Source organism: Ranitomeya variabilis, chromosome 4 (assembly GCF_051348905.1).
Source record: "Ranitomeya variabilis isolate aRanVar5 chromosome 4, aRanVar5.hap1, whole genome shotgun sequence".
NCBI lineage: Eukaryota > Metazoa > Chordata > Amphibia > Anura > Dendrobatidae > Ranitomeya > Ranitomeya variabilis.
Window position 1 is genome coordinate 600,211,795 of NC_135235.1, and position 11,654 is coordinate 600,223,448.

Below are 11,654 nucleotides of genomic sequence, written 5' to 3' on the forward strand. Positions count from 1 at the left end.
GAGAGAATGGGGATACTGTGAATACTTCATCCTATGACCTCATCCCAAAACCTGTGATCAGGACACTATGAAACTCCTGACTATCTATTCCTCCATTCAGGACTTTCTGCAAGGTGGGAGGCCCAGTTCTGTAACATTTCCACAATCTAATATTATCCTGGGAGGAAGGGAGGTAATGGAGCAGTACGATGGAAGGCCCAGCCAATAAAGTGCTAAAGGAGTCCCCCAAATGTATTATTATTATTGCTGAGAAAGAACTGGTTCTCGTCCAGCGCAGATTGAAAACACACACAGTCTCCCCACAGCCAACCAGGAAAACCTAATAGAGACATTAGTCTAAACTGTTGTTTTAATTCTTGATGTAGCAGCTTTCATAGCGTCCTATGTATCCCGTTGTCGGGGGGCAGTGACACTGAAAAATGTGAAATGTGAGAGAAGGCAACTTTATATTCCCCCAGATCTGCTCAATCCTGCACTGCACTTCAATAAAAAAATAACTGACATTATATTATGGAAATGCAAGAGGTAAGAAATACGCAAAGTGGAAACTGAGAGGACGGAGATGCTACTGTTACTCATGCAACCACTAATCCATAAAGTTTTGTCAAAGACTGGGCCTCTGGTTAAAAACACTAGTGCCTCAATTCATCATTTTTGGGTACAATATACAAAAAAAGTTGCACTCTGTCGTGCTAAAGCATGTAGACATAGAATATATGAAATATGAATAGCAATCCTGCTCTGGATATTAAGAAAAAATTGAGATGCTTAGCACATAATTTGGCCAATTCATGCAAGTCCAGCCGTTTGAGACCACCTTGTCGTTGGTTGCTGGGCATGCATGAATTGGCCAAATTATTTTGTATATTTTATATGTAGGTGGCTTCTCCTAGTATGTACCTGTTCACACTAGCTTGGAAGTGCCAGTCAGTCTTTTGTTATTTGTATGTTAGCTCTCTGACCGAGCACTCCGCCCTTCGGCATGTGGTGGATTTAATTTCAAGAGGATTCCTTCCACCTACTCATAAATACAGGCTTTAAAGAGAGGTATCCACATTTACCCAGGAATTCAGACTTCAGCCTAAGGCCAGCGTCACACACAGCGTATAAAAAAATCGGTCCATTTTACACGGACAAGAATTGCACAAATGTTTCATGAGCAGCGATCCGTGTGCAGTGCAAGGATGCGATTTTTTTCTCCCAAAAATATCCGTGTGACATCCGTACGGTGAGATTTTCTTGCCGGCTTGCTAAATGGACATATAATTGGATCCATGGGCTCAAATATTGTAGAAAACATATATATATAGTCTATATATACAGTACAGACCAAAAGTTTGGACACACGTTCTCATTTAAAGACTTTTCTGTATTTTCATGACTATGAAAATTGTACATTCACACTAAAGGCATCAAAACTATGAATTAACACATGTGGAATTATATACTTAACCAAAAAGTGTGAAACAACTGAAAATATGTCTTATATTCTGGTTCTTCAAAGTAGCCACCTTTTGCTTTGATGACTGCTTTGCACACTCTTGGCATTCTCTTGATGAGCTTCAAGAGACATTCACCAGATATGGTCTTCCAACAATCTTGAAGGAGTTCCCAGAGATGCTTAGCACTTGTTGGCCCTTTTGCCTTCACTCTGCAGTACAGCTCACCCAAAACCATCTCGATTGGGGCCAGGTCATCTGGCGTAGCATCCCATCATTCTCCTTCTTGGTCAAATAGCCCTTTTCACATATTTTCAGTTGTTTCACACTTTTTTGTTAAGTATATAATTCCAATTTCATACAGTGATAGATAGCAGAATAGCCGATAATTCAATTGTCGGCTTTTGCTAAATCATTACCGAAGCCGACAGGATATGAGACATGGTTTACATACAGTAAACCATTTCATATCCGTTAGATTTTTACATATCCCTCCCTAATAATGTTAGAAGTGTCTGTGTGCAAAATCTGGGAGCTGTAGGTGTTAAATTAAAGGGTTAATTTACAGAAAAAAATGGCGTGGGCTCCCGCACACTTTTCCCCGCCAGAGTGGGAAAGCCAGTGACTGAGGGCAGATACTAATAGCCTAGAGAGGGACCATGGTTATTGCCCCCCGGCTAAAAACATCTGCCACCAGCCACCCCAGAAAAGGCACATCTGTACGATGCGCCTATTCTGGCACTTGGCCACTCTCTTCCCATTGCCCTGTGGCATTGGCATGTGGGGTAATAAGGCGTTAATGTCATCTAACATTAGTAGTGAGGGATATGTAAAAATATAACGAATATGAAATGGTTTACTGTATGTAAACCATGTCTCATATCGTGTCGGGTTCGGTAATGATTTAGCAAAAGCCGACAATTGAATTACCGGCTTTTCTGCTATCTATCTCTGTATTAAATATATAGATATATATATATATATATATATATACATGTATATAAATATATATATATAAATATAGATATATATATTTATTTATATATGTATATATATATATTTAATGTGTGCAAACTGTAAAGCGCTGCGGAATATGTTAGCGCTATATAAAAATAAAGATTATTATTATTATTATTTTTATTATTATTATTATTATTAATTTATATATATATCTATATATATAGATATGTCATGATCTCTGCAGGCAGAGATCATAGCAAGCCTATAGAGGGACAAGCTCTCGGAAGATGGAACTATACTGACCATGAACTAAGCCTGCCGCGCAACTAGAAATAGCCAGGTAGCATTTCCTATTTATCGCTAGATGCCCAGCTCTGGGCTAAGACCTAAATAGCTAGCAGAGGGAAATATAAGACCTGGCTCACCTCTAGAGAAATATTCCAAAGAAGACAGTAGCCCCCCACATATAATGACGGTGAGTTCAGATGAAACAACAAACGCAGCAGGAAAATAGTCTTAGCAAATTTGAGGTCCGCTTACTAGATAGCAGAAGACAGATAGTATACTTTCATGGTCAGCAGAAAAACACTAACAAAACACCATCCAGAGATTACCTTAAACTCTGGCATTAACTCATAACGCCAGAGTAGCAATCCCTGATCAACGAGAGCTTTCCAGACACAGTAACAAAACTTCAGCTGTGAACTGGAACAAATAGGCAAAACAAACATGGACAAAAGTCCAACTTATCTAGTAGTTGTCTAGAAGCAGGAACAAGCACTGAGAGGCATCAGATAACATTGTTGACCGGCAAGAAACCACCAGAGAAATGAGCTTAAATAGCGACACCCACTACTGATGGAACCAGGTGAAACAGGAAAGAGGATGACAAGTCCAATTCCACAAGCGGCCACCGGGGGAGCCCAGAATCCAAATTCACAACAGTACCCCCCCCTCAAGGAGGGGGCACCGAACCCTCACCAGATCCACCAGGGCGACCAGGATGAGCCCTATGGAAGGCACGAACAAGATCAGAAGCATGAACATCAGATGCATTGACCCAAGAATTATCCTCCTGGCCGTAACCCTTCCAGTTGACCAGATACTGGAGTCTCCGTCTGGAAACACGAGAGTCCAAAATTTTCTCCACAACGTACTCCAACTCACCCTCAACCAACACCGGAGCAGGAGGCTCAACTGAAGGTACAACAGGTACCTCATACCTGCGCAATAACGACCGATGAAAAACGTTATGAATGGAAAAGGACGCAGGGAGGTCCAAACGGAAAGAAACAGGATTAAGAATCTCCAATATTCTATAAGGGCCGATGAACCGAGGTTTAAACTTAGGAGAAGAGACCCTCATAGGGACAAAACGAGAAGACAACCACACCAAATCTCCAACACAAAGCCGAGAACCAACACGACGATGACGGTTGGCAAAACGCTGAGTCTTCTCCTGGGACAACTTCAAATTGTCCATAACCTGCCCCCAGATGTGATGCAATCTCTCCACCACCGCATCCACTCCAGGACAATCCGAGGATTCCACCTGACCGGAGGAAAATCGAGGGTGAAACCCCGAATTACAGAAAAACGGGGACACCAAGGTGGAAGAGCTGGCCCGATTATTGAGGGCGAACTCTGCCAATGGCAAAAAAGCAACCCAATCATCCTGGTCAGCAGAGACAAAACACCTCAGATATGTCTCCAGGGTCTGATTAGTCCGCTCGGTCTGGCCATTAGTCTGAGGGTGAAAAGCAGATGAAAAAGACAAATCTATGCCCATCCTAGCACAGAATGCCCGCCAAAATCTAGACACAAATTGGGTACCTCTGTCAGAAACAATATTCTCAGGAATACCGTGCAATCGGACAACATTCTGAAAAAACAGAGGAACCAACTCAGAAGAAGAAGGCAACTTGGGCAGAGGAACCAAATGGACCATTTTAGAGAAACGGTCACAGACCACCCAGATGACAGACATCTTCTGGGAAACAGGCAGATCTGAAATAAAATCCATCGAGATGTGTGTCCAAGGCCTCTTAGGAATAGGCAAGGGCAACAGCAGTCCGCTAGCCCGAGAACTACAAGACTTGGCCCGAGCACAAACGTCACATGACTGCACAAAGACTCGCACATCTCGTGACAGGGAAGGCCACCAGAAGGATCTTGCCACCAAATCCCTGGTACCAAAAATTCCGGGATGACCTGCCAATGCAGAAGAATGTACCTCAGAGATGACTCTGCTGGTCCAATCATCCGGAACAAACAGTCTATCAGGCGGACAACGATCCGGTCTATCCGCCTGAAACTCTTGCAAGGACCGCCGCAGATCAGGAGAAACGGCCGACAAAATTACTCCCTCCCTAAGGATACCTGTGGGTTCAGAATTACCAGGAGAGTCCGGGTCAAAACTCCTAGAAAGGGCATCTGCCTTAACATTCTTAGAACCCGGTAGGTATGACACCACAAAATTAAAGCGAGAAAAAAATAAAGACCAGCGCGCCTGTCTAGGATTCAGGCGTCTGGCAGTCTCAAGATAAATCAAATTTTTGTGGTCAGTCAATACCACCACCTGATGCCTAGCCCCCTCGAGCCAATGGCGCCACTCCTCAAACGCCCACTTCATGGCCAAAAGCTCCCGATTCCCATCATCATAATTCCGCTCTGCGGGCGAAAATTTGCGAGAAAAGAAGGCACAAGGCCTAATGACGGAGCAGTCGGAACCTTTCTGCGACAACACTGCCCCAGCTCCGATCTCCGAAGCGTCAACCTCAACCTGAAAAGGCAGATTCACATCAGGCTGACGCAACACAGGGGCAGAGGCAAAACGGCGCTTAAGCTCCTGAAAGGCCTCTACAGCATGAGGGGACCAATTAGCAACATCAGCGCCTTGTCTGGTCAAATCAGTCAGTGGTTTAACGACATCCGAAAAACCAGCAATAAATCGGCGGTAAAAGTTGGCAAAGCCCAAAAATCTCTGAAGACCCTTAAGAGAGGAGGGCTGAGACCAGTCACAAATAGCTTGCACCTTGACGGGATCCATCTCAATGGAAGAGGGAGAAAAAATGTACCACAAAATCTTGTAAATTTTGTACTTTCGTGATGAGATTATTCAAACCCGCAGTTACACTCTGGAGATCCATTATTGTCAGGTGCACACAGAGCCATACAGAGATTAGGAGGAGAGAGAGAAAAAAGACTGCAGCAAGGCAGACTGGAGGAAAAAAAAAAAAAAAATTCCAGCAGACTTCTTATAACTCTCCTTTCTCAACCTGGGTCTTTAACACTTTACTGGCCGGTCAAACTGTCATGATCTCTGCAGGCAGAGATCATAGCAAGCCTATAGAGGGACAAGCTCTCGGAAGATGGAACTATACTGACCATGAACTAAGCCTGCCGCGCAACTAGAAATAGCCAGGTAGCATTTCCTATTTATCGCTAGATGCCCAGCTCTGGGCTAAGACCTAAATAGCTAGCAGAGGGAAATATAAGACCTGGCTCACCTCTAGAGAAATATTCCAAAGAAGACAGTAGCCCCCCACATATAATGACGGTGAGTTCAGATGAAACAACAAACGCAGCAGGAAAATAGTCTTAGCAAATTTGAGGTCCGCTTACTAGATAGCAGAAGACAGATAGTATACTTTCATGGTCAGCAGAAAAACACTAACAAAACACCATCCAGAGATTACCTTAAACTCTGGCATTAACTCATAACGCCAGAGTAGCAATCCCTGATCAACGAGAGCTTTCCAGACACAGTAACAAAACTTCAGCTGTGAACTGGAACAAATAGGCAAAACAAACATGGACAAAAGTCCAACTTATCTAGTAGTTGTCTAGAAGCAGGAACAAGCACTGAGAGGCATCAGATAACATTGTTGACCGGCAAGAAACCACCAGAGAAATGAGCTTAAATAGCGACACCCACTACTGATGGAACCAGGTGAAACAGGAAAGAGGATGACAAGTCCAATTCCACAAGCGGCCACCGGGGGAGCCCAGAATCCAAATTCACAACATAGATATATATATATATAATATCTCACTGGTATATATATATATATATATATATATATATATATATATATATACCTATTCTATCTATTCTATTCTAACCTGTCAGTGTGATTTTACTGTACACCGCACTGAATTGCCGGCTTATCTAAAGGACACCGGTGCGTATTTCTCGCAAGTCACACTGATGGTCCGTGTGGTGTGTGAGTTTTTCTCGCACCCATAGACTTTCATTGGTGAGTCTCGGCCGATATACGGGGAAAATGACAGCATGCTGCGATTTCTCTCGCACGTATAATACGGCCGAGAAAACAACGGATGATAGGAGCTGCCCCGTAGATTAACATTGGTCTGAGTGCTATGCGATTTTTTGTCGCATAGCACTCATCCTTATTACGGTCTAGTGTGACTCTAGCCTAAGAGAGGTATTCATACTAGACACGTAGGGTCCCAGTAGTTTGAGACCACCTTGTCGTTGGTTGCTGGGCATACATGAATTGGCCAAATTATGTGCTAAGCGTCTCATTTTTTCTTATTATCCAGAGCAGTATTGCTATTCATATTTCATATATTCCATGTCTACATGCTTTAGCACGACAGAGTGGAACTTCTTTTGCTTATTGTATATGGAGGTGGCTGCTCCTAGTATGCACCGATTCACACTAGCTTCGAAGTGCCAGTCAGTCTTTTGTTATTATTCATCATTTTTGGGGTTTGTTAAGTCACTTCCATTTTTTGTTTTGGGGAATTAGTTGCCATACTTGGCACCAAATTCATTAAAACGGAGCACACCATTTAGGAATTTGGCAAAAACTCAACAATGGTTTTTCTTTATGTCTTGAGTTGTGTCAAATGTTGCACGTTGGTGGCAAAAAGTTGTAAAAAAATTGCTCCAAAATGTTGTTGAACTCTGGATTGGAAAGAAATTGTGTCAAATTTTGCAACTTTTTAAAAAGAAGCAATTGATGAGTCAGGAGAAAACATCTGGAATTACTAAACTCTGTCCACAAAGCAGAAAACAAAAAATTACAGGCGAGCACATAGAAAATACACTTTAAAAAGGCGTAAATAGAATAATCAATTCAGTGCAAACAAAAAAAGGCCCAAAACTGGACAAAAAAAGAGGAGCAAAGTCAATTAAGAATAGGGACCTAGATTTATTAATATGATAATTATCTTTACTTTCCAAACATTTGGTCACAGATGTGATATTATTATATTAATTTCTTTTTATCACACATCTACCCATTAGGCCGGTTTCACACGTCAGTGGCTCCGGTACATGAGGTGACAGTTTCCTCACGTACTGGAGACACTGACACACGTAGACCCATAAAAATCAATGCATCTGTGCAGATGTCATTGATTTTTTGCGGACCGTGTCTCCGTGTGCCAAACACGGAGACATGTCAGTGTTCGTGGGAGCGCACGTATTAGGGCTGTCCCACACGTCCAGATAATTCCGGTACCGGAAAAAATCGGTACCGGAGTTATCCGTGTCCGTGTGCCCGTGAGCTCACGTAGGCCATACGTGCGGCACACGTGTGCCGCCCGTGTGGCGAGTGGGTACCACACGGAGCGTGCAGGAGACAGCGCTAAAGTTTAGCGCTGTCCCCTGCATCGTGCTGAATCCGCGATTCATATCTTCTGTGCAGCAGCGTTTGCTGCATAGAAGATATGAATAATAGTGTTTAAATGAAAGATCTATGTGTCCGCCGCCCCCCCACCCCCTGTGCGCCCCCCCGCTGTTCAGAAAATACTCACCCGCTCCCACGTTGGCTGTCGCTGCTTCCTGGTCTGGCCGCGGCTTCCACTGTATGCGGTCACGTGGGGCCGCTCATTTACAGTCATGAATAGGCGGCTCCACCTCCCATAGGGGCGGAGCCGACTATTCATGATTGTAAATGAGCGGCCCTACGTGACCGCATACAGTAGAAGCCGCGGCCAGACCAGGAAGCAGCGACAGCCAACGTGGGAGCGGGTGAGTATTTTCTGAACAGCGGGGGGGGGCGCACAGGGGGTGGGGGGGCGGCGGACAGGTAGATCTTTCATTTAAACACTATTATTCATATCTTCTATGCAGCAAACGCTGCTGCAGGGAAGATATGAATGGCGGCTTCAGCACCATGTGGGGGGGACAGCGCTTACTGTAGCGCTGTCTCCTGCACGCCACACGGACTGCACACGGAGAAGGTCCGTGTGTGGTCCGTGTTTTACACGGACCCATTGACTTTAATGGGTCCGTGTAATACGTGCGCTCCCACGAACACTGACATGTCTCCGTGTTTGGCACACGGAGACACGGTCCGCAAAAAATCAATGACATCTGCACAGATGCATTGATTTTTATGGGTCTACGTGTGTCAGTGGCTCCGGTACGTGAGGAAACTGTCACCTCACGTACCGGAGCCACTGACGTACGAAACCGGCCTTACAGGGACCCATTAAAGTAAATGGGTCCGTGTAAAACACGGACCTCACACGGACCTTCTCCGTGTGCAGTCCGTGTGGCGTGCAGGAGACAGCGCTACAGTAAGCGCTGTCCCCCCCACATGGTGCTGAAGCCGCGATTCATATCTTACCTGCAGCAGCGTTTGCTGCATAGAAGATATGAACAATAGTGTTTAAAAGAAAGATCTATCTGTCCGCCGCCCTCCCACCCCCTGTGCGCCCCCCCGCTGTTCTGAAAATACTCACCCGCTTCCCTCGTTGGCTGTCGCTGCTTCCTAGTCTGGCCGCCCCTTCTACTGTATGCGGTCACGTCGGGCCGCAGATTAGAGTCATGAATATGTGGCTCCACCTCCCATAGGGGTGGAGCCGCCTATTCATGACTGTAAATGAGCGGCCCCGCGTGACCGCATACAGGAGAAGATGGGGCCAGACCAGGAAGCAGCGACAGCCAACGAGGGAGCGGGTGAGTATTTTCAGAACAGCGGTGGGGGGGCGCACAGGGGGTGGGAGGGTGGCGGACAGATAGATCTTTATTTTAAACACTATTATTCATATCTTCTATGCAGCAAACGCCACTGCACAGAAGATATGAATATCGCGGCTTCAGCACGATGCAGTGTACCACACGTGTGGGTAACACACGCTCCGTGTGGTACCCACTCGGCACACGGGCGGCACACGTGTGCTGCACGTATGGCCTACGTGAGCTCACGGGCACACGGACACGGATAACTCCGGTACCGATTTTTTCCGGTACCGGAATTATCTGGACGTGTGGGACAGCCCTTATTGTGGATGGTGATTTGGAGATCTACGAAAAATCCAATGACAGGAGGTGTCATCATCCGCAGTCACCACTGTCTCAGCTTTCATGCATGGAAATTAATTCGCTTCCATATAGAACTGAGGTATTAAAAACAGTTTTCATCAATTCAGACAAGACCACAATTTGTAGACGCGACTGATTTGAGAAATTACCCTGGACATCGTTGTGTGCAGCAACCGCGGCTCTGACGTAATGTGCACCTGTAGGTGATGCGACAATTTTTGTCATTAAGTTACAATCCATAACCTGCCTGAAAAAGCAGTAAAATGCTAAAAAGACTGAACATGTGCACTGCAATGTACAAACGACTCGCTGATCATATGTTCGCTCTTTTTAGAATCTTTTAACCTCTTCAGGTTTCCAAAGAAGTGATGCAATTAGTAGAATTGACCGGTCCGTTCTTGCTGCTGCCCTGAATATTCAGCTCTTTTTTTTTAAATCCAGCATATAGTTTCAGACCGATGAGCCTGTTCATTAAGTGCCTGGTTTTCTAATCTTAACCAAGGGGGAGTGTCTCACAGGGTTCTTTGGAGGCGTGTCTTTAGGCTGCTCTGCATATCTGCATAATTACTCTTGTTAGCCACACCCCTTTAGTAAAGAACATAAAAATTTGCACTAGATATAAAGACCTGTATCTCTGGAACCATGAGGTGGATATTAACAAGACAAAAAATGGCATACTCAAGGGAGCAGCGGGAAATAAATAAGAGCAGAAACTGGACACTTTTGATCTAGCAACAGATTCACTTTAAGGCTATATTCACACTATCCGTTTAAGTTGCAGTTTTTGTCATGATTTTTATTTTAAATAAAATATTTTATTGGAATTAAAAAATAAAAGCAAAAAACTGACCTGTGTGAATACAGCCTTTTATCCAATCTATTGTAGTGAGGACTTCTTTCTTGCTCACAGCATGTAAACAAGGAAATTCCTATATATTGAGATAAAAGGTGGAAAATTGAAACACAAAGTATTTGAGAAAGTTGCAGAACTTTTCATTGCATCGTGAATAAGTGTTTTATACATTAATCCACAAATCCCCTTAAAGGTCCCTAAGAAAATTGACTCAAGATTCAGGCATACCAATTTCATGACTGGCACCAGACCACTTACATGCATATTTCTCTTTGCAGTAGCCTCTGGAGAATTGAAGTCATTTTCTTCAGTACAGATCTGCATCGCATTACTATAGCAAATACCTCCCGGGCCCCCTGGACAAAGTTGTTAAGTGTAATGGAGACAGTCTTAATCGCCGTCCTTCCACCTTCGAGATAAAACGAACCCTTTAAAGGGGAGCGGCAAAAAGCAACGTCACATCTCCCATGACATCCGATACGATTGTTTTTAGGGGATGCCTCCTGCTTTGTGTCACCGAGCCCATGATAAGAGCAGGGCCTTCATGTCTTCCCATGTCCATGCACTTTCCTCCATATGGACTGCATTTCATCCTGTAATGACTGGTAGCAATTACAAGTGATGCAACATCCAAACACTTAAATAAACATTTTTTTGCCGTCAAGAAAGGACATTTTCAGATCGTTTACATTCGGCTCAAATTATGAACCGGACTCATAAATTGTTTGTAAAAAAAAAAATATATATATGTATTACTGGTCGTTGTTAACCAATTCATGTCCAGAACTGGTAGTTAATTGCTGAGTGGGGGGGTGCGGTGCGGCACGTTCATACCCCCTGCATTGTGGGACCAGATGGAATTAATTGCTTGGACAGGGATTTCTGTGGCTGCGGGGGAGATCTGATATTTTTTTCCCTGGCATCTCACAATTCAAAGTACAGTGAGATTGATTGTTCTTTCAAAGACCTCTGACTACGCGCGTTATGGGTAACATTAGAAATACTACTCGCTTCTACATTGTATAGATAATTATGGGTGCATCATCCTGGCGTCACTGGATCATGTCAGTTGTAATCGATTTAGAAAGGTTTCATCATG

The 11,654-nt window shown here is 44.2% G+C and overlaps 1 long non-coding RNA gene across 1 annotated transcript in view; it reads right to left on the reverse strand.

Moving 5' to 3' along the window:
* LOC143769224 (uncharacterized) overlaps window positions 1–11,127 on the reverse strand; it is a 49,180-nt gene extending 38,053 nt beyond the window's left edge. Inside the window, exons 1-2 of the long non-coding RNA XR_013214279.1 lie at window positions 10,814–11,127; window positions 10,553–10,631 (exon numbers count right to left, since the gene is read on the reverse strand). This is a non-coding gene — a long non-coding RNA (uncharacterized LOC143769224). The remainder of the gene's footprint in view (window positions 1–10,552; window positions 10,632–10,813) is intronic.
* Window positions 11,128–11,654: the final 527 nt, after the last annotated feature.